This window comes from Phaenicophaeus curvirostris, chromosome 28 (genome assembly GCF_032191515.1).
Source record: "Phaenicophaeus curvirostris isolate KB17595 chromosome 28, BPBGC_Pcur_1.0, whole genome shotgun sequence".
Classification (NCBI taxonomy): Eukaryota; Metazoa; Chordata; class Aves; order Cuculiformes; family Cuculidae; genus Phaenicophaeus; species Phaenicophaeus curvirostris.
Genome location: NC_091419.1, coordinates 4,403,412 through 4,423,255, shown reverse-complemented (window position 1 = coordinate 4,423,255; position 19,844 = coordinate 4,403,412). Strand labels below are relative to the sequence as shown.

General features: G+C 54.2%; 1 protein-coding gene across 2 annotated transcripts in view; it reads left to right on the top strand.

Moving 5' to 3' along the window:
* Window positions 1-303: 303 nt before the first annotated feature.
* Window positions 304-19,844, top strand: part of CSNK1G2 (casein kinase 1 gamma 2) — a 42,696-nt gene continuing 23,155 nt past the window's right edge. The window contains exon 1 of one of the 2 annotated variants that reach the window (XM_069878136.1): window positions 304-492. The gene's annotated coding sequence lies outside the window, so the exon portion shown is untranslated. The remainder of the gene's footprint in view (window positions 493-19,844) is intronic. The other variant, XM_069878137.1, reaches the window with a different exon arrangement.

The window sequence follows — 19,844 nt, the reverse complement described above, 5'->3', positions numbered from 1 at the left end:
CACTGTGCGGGGGCTGCGAGGGCCCTGAAGGAGCCGCGAGCCCCGGTCTCCACGGTGGATCCGGGCCCTGCACTCGCTAGCACAGAGTTAACAGCGTGCTGGCCGCCAATCGCGGCGCTGCCGTAAAGCGCCCCGCGCTGCCGCAAAGCCGCGGTCGCGCCGCTTCCCCCTCACGCCTGCTATTCCCGAACGCGCGTTACGCAAACGCCGTAGCACCGCCCCCTCCCCCCTCCCTCCACGCCCGCTGCGCTTGCGCACGGCCCCGCCGGGCCCCTCCGCTCCGCGGTCGGTATTCACGGAGCGCTTTTGCGTCGACGACGTGGCGTAGCCCGCGTAGGAACGCGGCGAGCTTACGTCGGTGGCGTAGCGCTGGTGGCCGGGCCGGCCGGAGTGGTGAGGGGAGGCGGCGCGAGGGGAGCCGGGCCGGGGGCCGCCATGGGCAGGCGGCCGCGGGGCAGCGGCTGCGCGGCCCGGCGCTGAGCGCCCGCCCAGGTAATACCGGGGAGGGGGGCCCAGAGGGGCCTGAGAGGGGGGTAGAGCGGCCTCGAGGGGCTGGGAGGGAGGGGGAAGGGATTTGAGGGGCTGGGGAGCGGTCTAGGCCTGGGATGGGGGCGGGTAGAGGGGCCCTGAGGGGATGGGGGGGGCCTGAGGGGGCCGTAGGGCGGGGGGGAACTGAGGGGCTGGGAAGGGGTCTGAGCCCGGGATGGGGGTGGTGGTTGTGGGAAGAGGGGGCTGAGCGGACGCTGAACGGCTGGGGAGGGGTCTAGGCCTGGGATGGGGGGGGGGCAGAGGGGCCCTGAGGGGCTGTGAGGGAGGTGGAGGGGAGCTGAGGGGCTGGGGAGGGGTCTAGGCCTAGGATGGGGGTGGGGCAGAGGGGCCCCAAGGGGCTTGGGGGGGCCCTGAGGGGGCTGTAAGGCCTGGGATGGGGGTGGTGGTTGTGGGAGGTGGGGCTGAGCGGACGCTGGGGTGTTGAGGGAGAACAGGGCCTGGAGCTGGGGTGACTTGGGGAGACCTGGGGAGGTCTAGGCCTGCGGTGAGGGACAGTACAGCAGCCCTGGGGGCCTGAGGGGACCGTAGGGATGAGGATGTTAAAGGGTGGGCAGGGCCTAGGCTGGGGCGGGGGGGGTGGGGGTGGAGGTGGAGCTGAGGGGCTGGGGAGGGGTCCAGGCCTGGGCCAGGGGCCCGGGCAGAGCGGTCCCAGGAGGCTGGGGGGGAGCAGACAGAGCAAGGACTGGGGGGTTGGTGGGAGTAGAGCCTGGGAGCCTCGGGGGGTGGCGGGAAGGGCTTGGGTTTGGGGGGGCTGGAAGCCTGGGTGGGGTCTAGGCCTGTGCTGGGGGCAGTGGGGGGCAGAAGGACAGGCCTGAGGGAGCCGTAGGGATGGGGGTGGCAGGGTGGGCAGGGCCTGGGCTGGGGTGGGAGTGGGGCAGAGCGGCCCCAGAGGGGCTGTGGAGCTGACGGGCTGGAGAAGGGTCCAGGCCAGGGGTGGGGAGCAGCAGAGCAGCCCTGGAGGTTTGGGGGGCTGGTGGGATTGGGAGGCCTGGGGTTCTAGGGAAGGAGGCATAAAGCTTGGGATGGGGGCCGGTGGGGGGGTCTTGGAAAGGCTCTGGGAGCCTGAGGGGGCTACAGGGCTTGATTTGTGCCTGGTCCTGAGGGCCCTGGGCTGCCTTGCCTCATTTCCTCCTGTTTCTGCATGTTTTATGGCCCTGGAGAAGGGGCGCAGGTCCCCCCCACCATCACTGCCCCTCCTAGGCCTCTAAGAGGCCAGGTGGGTGGCAGGGCTGGGGTCAGACTGTGCCCCCCGAGCCTGTGCCCTGCCCGCTGGAGCCAGGGCCCTGCAGGATGTTGGCTCCTTTGTATGCTGCCTCCCTTTCTCCAGAGGGGCTGGGAAGCATTCGTTATGGGAAGGGGGCTGTGCCGAAGTGGGTATTTAAAACAGCTTCTTTTTTTCCTTTTAGCAAAGCTGGTGAGGATGAGAAACAGGAGAAATACCGCCTCCCCTTTCTGCCCCCACCAGACAGGAGCCAACTCGAGCTGTTCGTAAGGCAGCCAAGACGAGCTTTGCAGAGATGAGCAGCAGCTCTCCTGTGGAGTTGGGCCACTGCTGGAGGCCTGGGGCTCCTGTCCAGTGGCCGGCAGAGGGAATCGAGGGAGGTTCTTGGACCTAGTGAGGCAGATGAGAAGCTGTGAGGCTGTTCTTGTTGTGGGGAAGGTGCTTTGTCTTTTAAGGAGTGGTTGTGGTCCAGGCAGTGTGGGGGCCTGCTGCGGTAGGGATGTTTCTGAAGTTAAACTCCAAAGTCTGTTAAAATCTCTTCTGAGTTGCCATGAAGCGGGTCCATTCTGGAGGTAACCAGGACCCGCGTCAAATGATTGCAGGCATGTAAGTGGTTTGTACTGGTGATTTGGGAAGTTGCCTCATTAACTAATTCATCGGTTTTCCTTTTGTACAACAACTTGTTGGATATCTGGAGGTGAATTCTGAGGAGGGTGTGAATCCATCTGCCAAATGGACTGCCCTGTCAGCCTGCCGAGGCTCCCGTTGCCCCACTGCGGCGCAAGGGGTTAAAAATGGGGCCTTATGTAAGAGTGGAGAAAACGTTTGGTGTTTGCCAGTGCGTCTGAAAAAGAAGTGCTGTAAATTAGGGCAGGAGGCCTCCATGGGGATCCTGTGGAGAGGCCTTCCCTGTGGCGGGGCAGGCTTGGCTGCTGGGAGGAACTTGCCAAAGATTTGTTGGTTCTGTTTGAATTCAGAGCGTTTTTTGGTGATGATTTTGGCACTCTGGAGTCCTCTGGGTGGGTTGGAGCCTTGCAGAGCAGATGAGGATGCTCTGAGCCCTGGCGGTGGCAGCTTTGCATTGATCTGTGCTGGGGAGCACCTGGGGAGCCCCAGTTCCCCCTTTTGGGGCTGCATAGAGACACTACCCTCCCCTGCCACTGCCTCAGGGTTTGATCTCCTCGTTAGCTTAAAGACCTTATTAATCAGTAGTTCCTGTGTGAAAACATCTGCCGCTCTAGTCTGCCCTTACATAAACGACTGGGGTGCAGTTGGTGGTGGTTTGCAGGGGAGACTGTTTTTTCCAGGCACTTTCTCTGGGTGCACTGAATGGAGCTCTGTGTTCCTGCTCTCGCAGCGTGGTCTGTGTTTGGTTTTCTTGTTGCAGCTCTTGAGAAGAGCGAGCAGAGAGAAGGAAGTTGGCACTCGCAGTTCAGCAGGTTTCTGGATTCTGCCCTGCGAGCGTCAGTGCGTAGAGAGGCTTCGCATCGCCTCTTGTTTTGTATTCTGTTTCTGAGCTCCTGTGCAGCCTGAGTGTTGTCAAAACTGTTAATACGGGAGTGACTCAGCGGATCAATGGGAATGACATGAGGGCTGTGCTCATGGACAATCAGTATTTTTCCCTCCCACCCCCTCCAGCCCCACTGGGCTGGAAGAGACGATGTCCGAGAGCAACTGCCAATAAACATGTTTACTGGACTCGGGCCTGGTTGTGCTCTGTAGCCCTCTCTCCTCACTCCCTGCCGTGGTTTTCCTAGCTAAGAGGAGCTTGGATTAGCTGGGCTGGAACAGCAATCCGTGGCTTTTGCTGGTCCATCCAGGTGTGTGCCAAGGCTCCAGAGTGGTGGCATTGCAGGATGCTAAAAGGACCGGTCTTCGCACGAGCCAGTCTGGGTAGGAAGCTATTTGTCTCTGCCTTTCAGAGAGAGGAACTGCAGCACTACAGGCACTGAGAGGGCTTTATCGGAGATGGAGAGGAAGTCTCGAGTGAGCAGCAATGCCTGCTATGCTTCGGCTCTTTCCTGGGGATGTGTGGGAGAGAGGAGCTGCTCACCTTCGCTCAGTAGGGCTGGTTGACATGGAGTCTGGGTCCAGCTTGTCCCGTTTCCCTTGTGTTGCTCCTGGGACTTCAGCTTCATCAGGAGCCAAACCTTCTGCCCTTGAAGTGCTGCTGACTGGGGAGAGACTCTAATGCCAGTGCAGGAGCTGCCTTCATGTGCTCACAATGTCTTTCTGCTCAGAACTTGTGGGAACAGCTCTGGCCACAGCCCTGTAATTGTGCTTTGACTGGGCAGACTTGGCTTGTCCTGCATGCAGTGAGAAGCTGTGAAACAGCCTCCTTCTTCAGGCCCAGACGTGGCACAACTTGGAGACTGCTCCAGTCCTGCTGTATCTGTGAGCCAGGAGGGGAAGGAGAGGGAACAGCTCTGTTAGTAGCTCTGAGATTCTGCCGGGGAACAAGTTATCTTTCCATTAGAAAAGCTGTGTGCTTATAATTAGTTTTTATTAGGATGGATGTTTATACCTCCTGCTGGTGGTCTGTGTCTCTGCAAAGTTCATTGTTGTAGAGAAGAAACAGGACTGCAGCTGAGAGAGTTGGAGTTGTTCAGCCTGGAGAAGAGAAGGCTCTGGGGAGGGAGACCTTAGAGCAGCTTCCAGTCCTGGAAGGGGCTCCAAAAAGCTGGGGAGGGTCTCTTGATCAGGGAGTGGAATGATAGGGTGAGGGGGAATGGTTTGAAGCTGAAAGAGAGGAGATTGAGATGAGATCTTAGGAAGAAATGTTTTGCTGTGAGGGTGGGGAGGTCCTGGCACAGGTTACCCAGAGCAGTGGGGGCTGCCCCATCCCTGGAGGTGTTCAAGGCCAGGTTGGATGGGGCTTGGAGCCCCTGATCCAGTGGGAGGTGTCCCTGCCTGTGCCAGGGATATTGGAACTCGCTGGGCTTTAAGGTACCTTCCAGCCCAAACCACTCTATGATTCTGTAAGTCAGCAGTGAGGAAAGTGTAAAGGTGACTTTCTGCGGGGGCAGCTGAACACAGAGTATTTGGCTCTCCATCTGGCTCCCAGATTCACACGAGCTGCCCTCCATCTCCTGGGGAATTCTTTTAAATCCCTGCGCAGGCTGCAGCCCTGCAGTCCTTCCTGTTGCATGGCCCCCCCGGCCTCGCGTGTTATGTTGATGCATTATTCCTAATAACTGGCTTAAAAAAAGCTTAGCGTGGAGCATGCCTGGAGCCGAGATGTTCCAGGATCCCTCCTGCCGTGTCTTTCCTGCCGGGTGGCTGCCTGGCAGCCAGGGTGAAACATGGATCTGCCCTTCCAAGGCTTGTCTGACCCACAGTGCTAGATTTGTGATCTCCCCGCTGTGACAGCGAGGGAGAAGTGGTTTGGGGTGCTCTGGGTGCGAGTACAGCGCCTGTGAAACCACAAGAAGTCTGTCTGTCTTCCGCTCACTGCGATGGTGGCGTTACAGCAGATTGGTGCGCTGGGTAAGGGCTGAGGTGATCTCACACTGTGATTTAGGAGATTGTGCTTCAGGGAAGCTAGAACTGGTAGGTAGATCTTTGCAGGGCTTTTTAAACAGCTGCACAGAGCGAGGTGTCCGTGATTTCTTTCACAGACTACTATAAGGAGAATTTTCTCCTGGAGGAGAGGAATTCAGTTGGATCTCGAAAAACTTTAAGTTGGCTTCTTAGACAAGACAGAGAACTTCACCGTGTGTTCAGGAAGATTCCTCAGTGCCCATGCAGTCTGTATTCTGCTGGAAGGTTGGTGATGGTTGCGTTTACCAAGCAGTACCCTGCGGATATCTGCCTTCTACGCTGCCTTCAGACCTGTGTCACTTCAAAAGTTGCAGCATAAACCTTGTCACTTACTGGAAACAAAAGTCTCGATGTCTTGAGCCTGGTTCAGCTGTGACCGTAAACCCAAGGGCTCTTATGATCTAGTCTGCTACAAGAACCTGTGCTAACCTGGTGATGTGAGGGAAGACTGGAGTCCTCTCCTGTGAGGTGTGAAAGCATCTAGAGAATAAGTCTTATGAGGAGCAGCTGAGGGAGCTGGGATTGTTTAGTTTGGAGAAGAAGAGGCTGAGGGGAGACCTCATCGCTCTCTGCAGCTCCCAGAAAATAGGTTGTAGCGAAGTGGGTGTTGATCTCTTCTCCCACGTAACAAGGGATAGGAGGAGAGGAGATGGCCTCAAGTTGCACCTGGGGTGATTTAGATTGGATATCAGGAAAAGTTTCTTTAGTGAAAGACTTTTTCTTTACTGAAAGACAGTGGTGGAGTCTCTGTCCCTGGAGGCATTCAGGAGTGTGGCTGTGGCACTTTGGGACATGGATTAGTAGGGATGGTGGTGTTGGGCTGGCGGTTGGACTGGATGAGCTTAGAGGGCTTTTCCAAACTTAATGTTTCTGTGATTCTGTGGTGTCCAGAGGAGCTTGGGAGGGTTCCCTGTGCCACAGGCTGATGTCTTCCTCTCCAGTACTGGGCAGCAGGATACAGCCCCACGGCCATTTGGTGAGGACGGTGATTTGAAACTGCACTGGGAAGTGCTGTGTTTTGTTCAGTGTCCGTGGCTGTGATTTGAACACGAGAGCGATAGATGGGAAGAGCCAAGACACTGCTGCAGCCAGGTCTCAGCAATAGGGTGCACTTTGGGCTCCAGGTTGTTTGAGGTGCTGAAGGAAAGAAGCGTTAATTGTTTTAATCATTAATTTTCACATGTCCACCAGCCAAAGAGTGTCCTGTAGTCCTTTGTTTAATGTTATATAATGGTTTTTAATGAGAGAGGCCTGGCTTTTGCTTTCCACATGGTGAATTAAACAGTTGGCGGGTGATGCACAGGCTTTGTCAGCCTGAGAGGATGTTCTTAAGTTAATAAACAGAGTTTATGCTTGGCCTTGGCCTTGGGTTTTGTGCGGCTCTACTTTGGAAGAAGTTTTCCAGCCTGTGCAGGCGAAGCAGTGCTGGGAGGGATGTATGGGTGCCTGGCCACCTGTCCAGGGATTTGGTCCCCTTCCCAGTCTGGAGTCTGGAAGGTCTTGCTAGGAGTGTCTGTAGCCTGGATGTGGAGGGGCTGATGGCCTCTGACAGGAGCAGTAATGGAACTCAAACCAGAACCGAGGAGCGATGGCTTTGTGCTGCTCAGAAATTTTGTTCCTACAGGCACTTGTCACTGCCCAGTGCTTTCAGGTAGAAAATCTCACTTCATTTTTGCTTGGGAGACATCACTGAGGGACAAACAACAAAGAAAGAAACCCTTTTCTTCTCCTTTTCCTTAGCTCGGGCTGCTGGCAGTGTTTCTTTTCTGTGCTCTGGTTTCTTCAGTTTGATGCAGGGAGAGGATGGTGCTTTCCAGCACCGTCTGTGCCGAGTGTGTGGGTGAGGGGCAAGCTCAGGCTTTCCTGGAATCCCCCACCCCCAACTATGCCAATTCCTCTTATCCGGAAGACGATGCAGGTTCGAGTTGAGGCCTGGCTTTTATGTTCCCAAGTACAGAGAATATTAAGGATGCGCCTTAGGACAGGTCCTGGAAGTGGAGGAATAGTTTTCGTGTTGGAAGGGACTGCTCACAGCCAGCAGTTACCTCTGGTGGGTGTGGGCTCTGCATGCCCGGGATGAGGCATGGGAGGTGGTGCTGCCGGTGGGCTCATGCTGGTTTCCGCCTTGAGCCTCTGGAATTGCTGCTTGCTGGAGCTCATCACCTACTGCGCTCTGGCAGCTGGGGAAGGAGTAGGAAGTGCTTGGAGGGATGGAGCTTTAACGTTTCCTCCAGGGGAACTTGCAGCTGATTTTAAACCTGTGCTGTTTTCATAGGAGGGTGTGCCCTATTGGGATCCCAAGGACAGGCCCTGACAGAGTCCCTGGCAGATTCTCCAGCCTGAAGCAGAAGGTATTTCAGTGGAGGGAATGAGTAGAGAGAGGAATTCTGGCCTAGTGGACTGTCACAGCTCTCCATCTTAGGCAGGGGGATGTTGCCAGGGAGCAGCGGTCTCCAGCTCAGGCTCTTCTTCCCTCCACTGCTTGGAGCAGGGAGAGCCAAGCAACTCCTAGGGCTTAGCAACTCTGCCAGCTCCTAGTTGGGAGAGTGGAAGGGAAGCTCATTGAACACCCACTGGATACAGAATAAGCACCAAATGGGAGTTGCTGTGTTGAAGGCCAGGTTGGATGGGGCTTGGAGCAACCTGATGCAGCGGGAGGTGTCCCTGCCCATGGCAGCGATATTGGAACTGGGTAGGCTTTAAGGTCCCTTCCAATCCAAATCATTCCATGATTCTGTGATTCTGTCTCTGACTTCTTGGGTTTCCTTGCTGAGTTTTTTTGCAAGAGCTGGCACACCTGCTGGACTGCCTGCACAGGAGGAACAACCCAGAGCATCTCCTGCACTGGAGAGGTCAGCTTGCCAGGCATGGCTGGGTGTGAGCCTTTGGGAATGGCAACGTGCAGCCACAGAGCAGAGGGCAACACGGGCAAACGCCCTCGCTGCAGCCTGGATGGCATCCATGGCTCCCATGTCTTCTCTAATGTCTCTCTGAGGGTGGATCAGCACAGATCTGGGAATGAGACTCCAAATACTCCTGTGTAGAGCACAGAGGATTTGCTGCAGCGGGTTTGGCTCGGTGACAGCAGACACCTGAGGTGTGATAATGCATGAGCAGGGGACAGTTCTGCTGCCGATTGTGGTCCTGGCAGGGGCTTTGCGGAGCCTGAAATTCGACTTTTCCTGGGAGAGGAATGTCGTGCTCGGTGCTTGACTCCTATTTCTGTTCCGAGCCAGAAATCAAAGTCCAGAGTAGTACTTTTCCAGCCAGAATCATTTAAAGGCCCTCGGTGTTGTTTTAGGGCCAATATTTAACTTGTGCCTGTGATGAGGAATGCCTGGTAGACTCTAAATATTTGCCTTAAGGAAGAAGCGTGAGGAAAGAGCATCTGCTGGAAAGGGGAAGCAGGGGGAGTTTTGGGGAAGGAGTTCAAATCTCTGTGTGTACAGGTCTGTGTCAAACAACCTGTGTTCTTCCGGCCCTGGCAGGTACTGAGGCTGCTCTGGCTGCGCTGCAGCACGGGAGCGGCCGGGAGGAAATGTTTGTGTGCTGGGGCTGGAGCAGGCAGCACGCAGGGTGTGTCTGCTCGCACAGCCCTGCTCCTGCACTCCCACTGCCAAGGGGGATTTAAAGGCCCAGGCTTGGAGCTGCTTCCCAGCTGGGGCTGGTGTGGGCAGCCAGGCTGAAGCGTGCGTAAACTTCCTGATAAAAGCAGCTTATCGGAAAAGAAATGCTCTGCTGCGTTTGCTTTCTATGTGGTCTCTGGTGGCGAGAGTTCATCAGCTGTGAAATCCTCTGCAGTGGATCCTGCTAATGGCAAGATTTCCCACTCCCTGGACCTGTTTGTGGCTTCTGCTGTCCTCTCCTGCCTTTCTGTGTGAATCTGCTCGCAGCATGCAATAAATGGCATCACCCCGGTAAGCCTGTCAGGGTGTTTGTGGCCACTGCTCAGCGCTGAGCCCGTCCCACGCTTCTGGGCAGAGAGCGGCTGTGCGGAGCTGTGTGCTGGAATGCTGGTGGTGCGCATCCAAATTCAGGTCAGGTTATGCTGCCATCTCCCCATGCTGTATGGGCCAGTGGTATGAGGACATGGCAATGGAAGGGAGCCTGGGCCTTGGTTCCCAGCTCTGTAGCTGCGCTTAGGAATTCTGGGGCTGGATGTGAAATCTAGGCTTCCTTACCTAGGTGGTAACCCTGACTTCTCATGCGCTGTGCTCTCGATTGGATGCTTTTGGCCATCCTTGACTATTTGAGCTGAGTTTTGCTTAGCTACAGAAAGAACATGTTCTCTCTTGAAGCAGAATCAAAGGCAAGCAGCTCTTTGTGAGCCAGCCCAAGGGGAGGGCTTTGCCGGCGCTCCTGTGTGCAGAGTTCAGCCCAGCTTGAAAAGGCTGAGAACTTCCTCCTTCTGGTGCAGTAAAGGGCTTGTAGCGAGCCCTCAACCCCAGCCTGAAGCTGTGCTGAGGAGAGCCCAATCCACCTAGAGCACAACTCTGGCTTTTAGTGATGGTTTGGTGCTGGGGAAGCAAAGGCTTTTGCCAGAGTGAGTTGGAGCCCCATTGAGCTCAGGGTGGCTGCTGGAGCTCAGCAAGGATCTGGGCTCTATAGGGAGGTGACAAACTGAGTTTTCCCCTCCTTTGCCTTCTCTGCAGGCACCAGGTGCCATCTGTGATGGTGGTGAGAGCTCGGTGGTGGTAACTGAGCCGTGTCTGTTCAACCCGAGGGCTACAGCAGCCTCGAGCCCCTCTGTGGTTGCATTCTTATTTGGAAAGGCCATAGAGGGGCTTGTGTGGCTGGCAGCCCCTCAGATCACAGGGGGAGCACTGAGCAGCCGTGGGAAGTCTTGGCCTGCTTCCACAGTGAGTGTTTATGGGTTTAAGCCCACAGATTGGCTGCAGAATGAATGAGGGAGCCAAGGGAACCGTGTCCTGTCTGCAGGGACTGGAAGAGGTGACGGGAACTGGAAACATCAGTAATTAGCTTAAAAAAAAAAAAAAAAAAAAGGCAAGTTTGGATTTTGGTTGGAAGTGTGTGCCGAAGGAGGGTGAACGTGTGTTGGCTGGGGTTTCTGGGACAAATCGGAGAAGTGAGAGCCCAGAAATGAGGGAGAAGGGACATTTTGTTCGTGCAAGTAATGTTCCAGGTATTAATAGCAGCAAGATGAAATGGGTCCTCCTGGGGGTGTATCCTGTGAGTGATCCCTCTGGCTTTATAAATTAAGCCCTTTGTGTAGGGCCTGGAGAAGCAGTTCTGGGTCGGGGCAAGTAGAGGGAGGAACCAGCAAGGTTGTGCTGGATCTGCCTGTTGAAGACGGTAGTCTTTCGGATGAAACCCCTGAAAAGTTTCCTTTCCCAGTCTTCAGCACCTCCATAGGCACCTTTTTGTCTGTAGCCACTCTATGGTGTTCCTGTTTGGGTCCTTTCTGATCCCATGTGAAGAATGAGGGAAGAGGAGAAACAACCTTTGGAATGTGACTTCCTGCTGTGGAACCTGGTGGCAAACCAGACTGAGTCCTTAATCCATGGTGCTTAATAAACGATTGTGAGTGATCCTCTGTGTGAGGGGTGGAGGAGTGAAGAGGTCCCATGACATAACCACAAATGGGATGTAGGTCTCTGCCCCCTTTGTCCTGAAGCTTATCCCTCCCCACAAGCCAGCAGGCTGCTAGAGTGTTTGTGGACGTCTTAGAAATTGGTCCCAGTTAGTTGGGAATCGCCGTTTTTTTCTTCTCTGAGATGATGGATGCATTTGTTCCATGCCGCTTCACTTCCCCATCTGTAAAAGAAGCAGGTTGCTTCCGTACCTTTGAGGGGTGGCAAAGAAAAATGTGTAATGGATTGAGCTGCTTGGTCTTGTTAGAGAGGGGGTGGGAAGATAAGTGCCTCACGCATCGCCCCTTGCTTCTCCAAGGATCTTGCTGACGCTTGCATGTAAACTGATGGAACTGCTGTGCCACGGAGCATCCCTCCGCCCCAGTTACTCTGCAGTAAAGATTTATTGCATGGTGCTACTCGTTCCTCCCCACGGTCTGGGTTGTGGGTTCTAAGGGCTGTCCCTGTTGGGATGGAGAGCTCAGAGCAGTGTCTGTGAGCCAGGGCAGCGGGGAGCGAGATCCCATGTGGCTCTGCAGCATGGAAGTGATTCTGGCATCTCAGCACAAGGAGTTTGACAGCTCTTTGGGGAGAGGTTTCCCTGCAACCCCCCCTGGTAGCTTTGCATTCCCTCCTCCCTTCTTTCCCCCCAATTCCTAAGGTTTAGCTGCCATTCGAGAAGAAATATGTGGGTCTTCGAGCAGCAGGGCAAGAAAGCACAAGGAAAAGTGGTGTTTGCTTCCATGTGGGACAGCTTGGCTTGGCAGAGGAGCAGCTCTGCTACCCAGAGATGGAAACATTGCTTGTTCCCAGTGGGAATGACATCCCCTTTGCCCACCCTCCTTTGAGGCTCTCCAGGGCAAAGAGCCCACTCTGGAGCGAGGGGATTGGCCTGGAACAGAGCAGAGCTGGTGTTGTCCCCCTGTGACCCTCAGGGAGTTGATGAAGTTGCAATTAGCTGTAGCTTGGTGATAAAGAAGAGAGATCTGGATTCAGGGACTCATTTTTCCTCTGCTTTGTCTTGCAAAAGACTACCCCAGATCTGCAGCTGCTTCCCAGCCTGGATCTGTCAAGTGGATATGGGTGAAGTGGAAAAAAAAATCCTGCTATTCAGAGTGCTTATGCCAACCCAGATCCTGCTGATGGAGAAGGGTTTGGGAGTGATGCACACAACAGGAGGCCGAGCAGATCTCTCGGAGTGACAGTCCCCAGATGGGCTGGGGAGCGGGGGAGCCCTGCTGTCACGTGCATCTCACCGGTGTGGTGGAGAAGCCTTTGGCAGCTAGGCAGGGTGTATGGAGCAGGGAGTCCTTTTGAGTCTGCTTTCCCTCTCTAAGCTGTGGCTGGCATGCAAGTGGCTCGTTGGGAGCCCCTCTTGGAACCCCTGCTAGCCACAGGGCCCAGAGTGCTCAGCTTGTCCCTGTTCCCTGCAGGATGAGTAACCATCCCAAATCTTAGAGGTGGGAGATGAAACAGGCTGTGGTTTTCATTCCTCCAGTGCGGTGTTGTGTTCACGCCCTGGTCCTCAAGCAGGGCTGGGGAGAAGCTCTGTGATTTGGGGTACCAGGCAAATCCATATTACAGCAGTTGCCCATGAGAAGTGTGAACGAAGGTGACTAGGAAATCTGTCTGATTTTTCAAAGCCACCCAGACAGGCTTTGCGCTCTCCTGGCAGGAGCTGGTTGCTTTGCAGGACAGAATTCCTGTCCTTGTCCCTCCTGAGGGCAGCGAGGCCACCTCAAGCTGCCTGGCCCACAGCAAACATCTCCTCTCGGCTTTTAGCTGCACTGTTGAGCGCTTGGCTGCCCTGCGAGTGCTCCTGCCACCTCCCTGGCTCTGCATTGCGTTTCTTGGGCAGTGCAGCACAGCTCACCCTCCCTTCCTGGTTGTCAGGGCTGGGAGACCCTCCTTACCTCACCGCTGCCTGATATTATGGGTTGGTCGGTGATGTTAAGCCAGCTCTGGACAGTTTCAAGCTGTGTTGTGGGGAGACCCATCCTGTGAGTGCCTGAGGGCAGCAGCCCATTCCCAGTCACCGAGGTTATTTGGGAGCCCGTCCAAAGGCTGTGGGGAGGAAGAAGTGCTGAGTGTGTTGCTGTGGCGTCCCGCTCCCTGGGGAGAGTGCGTGGCTCGCCTGCACTGGTGTTCCGTCAAGTTCCTCTGCAGGGAGGAAACCTCCTCCAGGTGGATGAAAAGCTTTGAGACTGTCACCCAGTGTGGGCTTGGGGAGGGAAGAGAGAGGAGACGTGCGCATCCAGGAATTTGCTTTTGTTATAGGAAGAAGGTTGGAAATAGTCCCTTGTCCGAGCCACAGCTGATCCTTCGCGATGCCAGAAGGAAGCGCGTGTGGGATTCAAGGCTGTGGGATGTCCGAGGACATCCTCGAATGGGTTGCATTCTTCTTCTGCTCTTGAATATCTCCCCGCACTTGACGGCTCTCCTTCTGAGACAGCACTGGATGGCTGCCTCTTCCCATGTGCTCTGCCTCTGCTTCTCCTGGTGCCTGGCCTGTGGGATGCTGCTGTGTTTTGTGCTCCATCAGTGGAACAGTGGGGAACTCTCCTACAGCTCATGGTGAGAGGTCTCACCTCACCAAACCACCACCACCAGAGCCTCATCCTGCTGTGAGGGGGTACGGATCATCCCGTGGGCAGTGTTCCTGTGGCTTTCGAGGGCATTCAAGTATTCAGGGACAGGGCTGGGGCAGGAGCGTGCTGGTAGAGATGGTCTTAACCTTCTCTCAGGCTGCAGCAGCACAGGAGGAGGTGGTGTAGCCTCGGATGTGAGATGTGAAATGGAAGTGGTTGTTCCAAGCTGCTGGGTGAAAATTATTTATTTGTCTAGAAGCCTTTTTTTTTCACCGCTGCCTGGTGTTGGTGAAGCAGGCTGTGAGCTCTGGAGATGGGAGGGAAGGAGGTGGAAAGGGAACTTGCCTAGGTGAGAAACCTGCCATCTGAATGCAGTGCTTTCTTGCCTCGTTCTGAAGCGTAGTACCTGCCCAGGCTGATGCTCTGGGCAGCAGTGGCAGTGAATTTGTGTGTGTCTAGAATTGTCCCTTTCCCAGAAAGATTGTGCAAGTGCCTTGGCTCCTGCCACTGCCGCCTGCCTCTTGCTGCTGAACCTGTGTTGTTCCCTGGAGTTAAACCTGCTCTGTAAACATCTGTGGTGCTGGGAGAAGAATTGAGAGGGCGAGCAATGCCCATTACCGATGTGCTTGTGCAGCTTCTGCTCTGCATCTCCAGGCGCTGCTCAGCTATTGCAGGTCGGTTGCTCTTCAGCTGGATCACTTGGAGCATCTCTCGATCTGTCTTTGTTCCTCCCTTTCTGTATCGCACGTCAGGGCAGTAAAAGGCTAAGCTGTTGAGGTGTTTTTTTTCCCCAAAGCTGAAGCAAAAATGGTTAAAAAGGATCAATGTCTGGTTGTGAAAGTTGAACTATGGGATAGGGCTGTTCACCCTGAAGGTGCTTTGAGCTCTGGCTCTGTAGTCCATGCTTAGTAGCTGTTGAAGTAGTAGCTCTCCTCAGGCTTCTCTGTATCCCAGGGCACAAACGTGGTGCTCTGGGACACAGACAATCCTTAGACACCTGCTTGCAAAGAGGAGTCACCAAGCATGAAAGCAAACCTCAGGTTTTGCAGTGGGTGACTTGACTTTTCCCAGTGTGTCAGTCAGATCCAGCTGGATTGTTCTGCTCTGAAGCTTTTTGGGGTTGATGTTGGCTGTACAGACAGGTCCTTGTGATTTATGCTCTGGGCATGAGTGGAGTGAACAGCAATATCAGATCTTGACAGTAGAAACGGAACCTTTGCAGGCTCTTTCCCAAGATGAACGTGCTTTTGACAATGTAATCAGTGCAAGAACGGGGCAGGATGGGACTGGATGGGCAACAAGTAGGTTCTGCTCTTACACCAATCCTGATAAATGTGTGGAGGGGAGAGAAGGGGAATGGGGATGGCATGGGACTGGTAAAAAGTGTTTTGCTGGCCAACTGCTGTGGAGTTTTAGAAAGCAGCTGGTTTCAGCTTTGCCTTCTGGCAGTGGCATGGATTTGATTAGTATCCGGTGTCTGACTGGGGCTTGCTGCATTGTGGGTGTATTGTGTGGGTTGAATGGAAAACCCACTGGCAGAGCCACCAAACCCGGCGCATGCGAGGGGCTCGACGTCTGAGACCACTTGTTCAAGTGGCTCCGGGTACGAAATGCCTTATTGAATCCAGCTCTTGTGGTGCTGAGTGGGGCCTTGGAAGGAGTTGTCAGCGTCTTGGCTGGGGTGCGTGTGTCCCATGGAAACCACTGGAGCATATGGGCTATAGAAAGGGATGGAGAACCGGGAGCTGGACTCCGACTCTGTCCTTTTAAGGTCTCCCAGCCAGCGAGTCGGCTTTGTCTGTAATGAACTTCCTTTCATCTCGTACTGAACTCGACGTTAGTAAAACTGAAACCACTTCAACATCCTAATTGGCTTTTTTGTGCTGAACTGTTAAGATGTGATAGATTCTGCGGAATTACAGCCTTGGGTAATTTACTTCATGCGGAGGCAGAAGGCGAGCCCGTGCCTTTTCTGTTGTTCAAAACCAGGTTTGCTGCTCCAGTTGCCCGTCTGCCACCCACAGCGTCCCTCTTCCAGTAATAGCAATGGAAGTGGCAGTTTCTCTGACAGAAACTGCACCATCTGTGAGCAGGAGCACCCAAGCAACGTCAGTATGCACAGTGGGGCAGCGCCCTGGAGCTGTAGCTGGGTCAGTTGCTGGTCTTGGTGTGTTCCAGAACCTCTCCTGGCCCAGCAGCCAGGTCTTGGTCTTGAAGAAGGGATGCTGGAGCAGAGAGCAGGTAGAAGATGCTGGTAACATCTCTTATGGCCGGACTGGATGGGAAGGCAAGCAGGCTGACTCAAGGCCAGGTTCGGTGGGGCTTGGAGCAACCTGATCCAGCAGGAGGTGTCCCTGCCCATGGCAGGGGGTTGGAACTGAATGGGCTTTAAAGTCCCTTCCTACCCCAACCATTCCATGATTCTATGACTCCCTCCTGCAGCCAGGGGTTTTGCATTCCCAGCACCTCACAGCAGTTTGGTGTTGCTGCTCCTTCCCTCTGGTTTGGATCTGAGGATTGTGGGAGCAGCTCCAGAGGCGTACGTGGCTCAAGAACCAGGAGATTCTTGCCTGCCTGCAACTTAATTGGGCACAATTGCATGTTGGCTAAATCCAGGTGCATGGTTCCTTTTGTGGTGTTTGTGAAGTCGACCAGAAAACTGCTTCCCTTCAAGACTCCCTAATAAAGCTTTGGTATGTTTTCTGGGAGATGTTATGGATTCTGTAGTTAGAAGTTTACGCTTGTGGTTGATGGGCCCAGAAAGGTGAATCAACTCTCATAGGCGCTTGATTCCTGGATGGCTTTGTCTGACTTGTGCTGTGTTTGATCTCTCCAGTCTAGATCTCAGGTCTGCTCCTATTTTAGCATTTGTTTATTTCTATTATTATTTTTCCTAGAGAAGTATTTAGATTTTTGAATGATTCCTGTGCTGCTGCTAAAATTTCCATCGGTCAAGCATAGTTAATGTTTTCCGTCCAGGTGTAACTGTGTAGGATGGGGCTCCAGTGCAGAGTGAAGTCCTGTGTTTGGCTGGGAGCAGGTTGCCTGGCAGCTCACAGGAGCCGAGAGAAGCACCGTGAAGTTTTCTTTGTGGCTGTTTTTCCTGGAAGGTGTAGGAGTTGTCCTAGAAGAGCTGTTGACTCCGCAGGCTTCTTTGTGTTTTAAAACATCAAGGATCTGGGTTGTGCTGAATTTGGATCCAGTGAAAGGTGTCCCTGCCCATGGCAGGGGGTCAGAACTGGATGGGCTTTAAGGTCCCTCCCAACCCATTCTATGATTCTGTATGTTTACCAGTGGGGTTTTCACTAATTACGCTGCTAAGAGCAGTGTTAGCTGTGTCTGAGCTCTCCCCAATGGCATCAAGAGCCCATCCATGGGCGCAGCGGGTGGCAGAGCCTGAAGGTGCTGGGGCTGAGCAGGGATAAAGGTTCCCTGGTGGACTTGTCTCTTCTTGCAGACACCCCATGTGCTCAGTAAAGATCTGGGAAGCCAGGAAGGGAGGGGAGCTTTGGAACCAGGATGCTCCAATCATGTTGGATTAAAAGCTTTGCTGCCACAGTTTAGGATTTTCGGTGGTTTTTTTTGCTTTCCCCTAAACAGCAGAAGAAATCCTGATGGAAACATTTCCCTCGGCTTTATGCTTTTTGTTTTCTTTTCAAGAAACAAGCTGGATGAGGACAAAACCCCCCAGGTTTTGGACAAGCTGCCTTTACAGATTTCCTAATTGTAAACATTGTGGGGCCAAAAGCGAAACCACGCTGGTGGCTGGAGGGGGAAAGCAGCCACAACCCTTCCCATGTCGAAGGGGAAACTGCGCTCTGAGCACTCCTGGCACAGTGACCATGGTGACAGGACTGCGGCTGCTGTGGGATCGATGACTCAGTCTGGGAGAGCTGTACAGACGTGAACCTGTGGCCGGGTTTGTGTGATGAGGGATGGATGTGACGGCTTGTAAGGAAGCAGGCGGGAAGACGGGCTGTAGGGCTTCAGACGAGGGTCGCTCTTTGGGATGAGCGGCCTGCTGAGCTTCAGGTGAGGGTCCAAAAAGTGGCTTTAGGACCATTGGATATTCCCCACCGATGGGGGACAGTGACCTGGTATGTGGGCAGCAGGAGTGCAGGCATGGCGGGGGGATATTATGGGATGGTGTTGCTCTTTGGTGCAGAAGCTTCTTCAGTCATTTCCCAGGTTCTTCTCCCTTCCCTGAAGGAGGCCTTGGAGAGCAGAGGGGAAAGGTTGCTGAGCTGTGACAACCGTGGCAGTTGCTGAGCTCTCGGTGCTGTTCAGAAGCCAGTAAGGAACCCAGCATCTCCCAGGAGACCTCAAATGAACAGGGCAGATGCAGGGGAGTCATTATCCCAGTGTAATGGATGGGATGCGAAGGGCTAGGAAGTCGGGACATGCCCAGATCACCAGGGAGGCAGTGGCAGAGCGGAGAGCTCTCACATCCCAGCCCTGAACAGGAGCTGTGAGGCCCTTCCACTCCTGGAAAGGCGCTGCGCCTTACGCGTGGGCCCCGCTGTGGCTTTGCATCAGCAGTGAAGTAACCAACTATTTAACAAGAGCTTCCTGTTGTGCTGACGGCAACATGAGCACACAAAGGAGGAAAAGGAGTAAACAGAGCTCCGCTGGCTCCCGCCTCAGTGGGAGCTGGGAAAAGCGTTGGAGATAGCAAGGAGGCCTGGACGCCATCTCTAATGCTTTAACCCTCCTACCATCAGCGGATGATGCTCTTGTGGTTGCCATCAGCAGGAACTGCACGGGTGTCGTGGGTTGCTGGGAAAGTGGCTGAGAGAGGAGTTTTATTGAATTGGTGCTGAGGTGTGGAAATGCTCCCCTCCTCAGTGTAAAGGCAGCCTGGTTCGGTTTGGTTTGATTTTGTTCTTAAACATCAACCGAGTGGGTCGCACTTGCTGTCGCTCCAGTGCAGGTTGTCTGGCTGTGCTGGTCACATTGGCTGTCCCAGCATTGGGCTTGGACTAACATGTTTTGAACACGAGATTTCCATAATGTAAGAAGTAGTTGCATTAGTTTTACATCTTGGAAAATCCACTGGATTCCTCTTTTGTGGTAGCTGTGTGAACAGGGTTTTCCTCAAACCTTTTAGCAGAAATGAGGAGCTTCAGCCCAGAGAGAGGGCCTCAGCCAGCCCAGAACACTGCAGACCCAGCAGGACAGGTTTCTGATGCTCCAGAAGGTTTTTCAGAGCAGAGTTGGTGGGAGAAGGTGGCTTCACAGTCAGAGCTTGTCCTTTGGAACAGCTATAACCCCTTTTGTCTGTCTTGTCCCTCCAGCCTGCATTTGGCTCTGCTCCCTGCTGCCATGGGAGGAATGGTGGGAATGGTGGCTCCGTGCAGGATGCAGGTGTGGGTTCAACCTCCATCTCAGGAGGACCTTCCTTACAGCTGAAGTTCACAGCATTAGGTTCCAATGAGTTGGGCATCCCCCTGGCCTTCAGCATCTGTTTCTCATTCCAAAGCTGCTCGCACCTCAGATGAATTCTTCCTCTCCTGAGCTTGCTGAACCTGGAAGACTCTGAGGCAGAGTACAAAGAGTTGTCCTGCTTATCTTGGGTCTCTAGAGGCCTTGTCTTGGGTGTCGGGCAGATGGAACAGCCCTGGCAGCGCTGCAGTGGTGCCTGGAGGCTGCTCCAAAGCTGGAGGTTGCTGGCAGCCTGGTGCCTTTCCACTCGTTGAGCTCTTGGGGTGCCGATGTAGGCATGGCCTGGTTCTCCTGTCCTCTCTCAGCAGAAGGGAGCTGCCTCGCATCCCACTGGTGCCTCCACTCCCACCTCCACTTGACCGTACCCATTACCAGGGTCTCCATGACTGCTCCATTTGGGAAACCTCTGTGCTTCGGCACAGCCTTTCCCCATTCAGGGCTGGCCGCCGATGCTGGAGGCTGGACTACTTAACTACAAATCCTTGCAGACATCGTCTGGGACCGTCTGCAGCTTGCTTCAAAGATGTTGGATCTTGCTTCGTTTTAAGACTTCTGATCCCCTTGTAAGCTGAGGCTCCATCTGCCTCCTAAATTTCTCAAATTTATTGGGTTTTGGGTTCAGCTGTGTAAGGCCACTGGTTGCTTTTTGGTCTGGATTCTTGCACTGGGAGCCAGCTGATGGACATCGGGGTATTTGTGATTATTTTTAGCTTTTAGTTGGCAGCGATCTGTTCTTGGAGCTGCGTAGTGTCAAGGGCTTCTCTTTTTTTGTGCTCTCAAGAAGCTTTCATCTCTCATCTGGATGCAGCTGTGTTTCTCTTCAGCTACCAAAGTGCAGGACGCACAGGGAAACCGGCTTCAAGTAACCATAGATTCATAGAATCCTTGAATGGATTGGGTCGGAAGGGACCT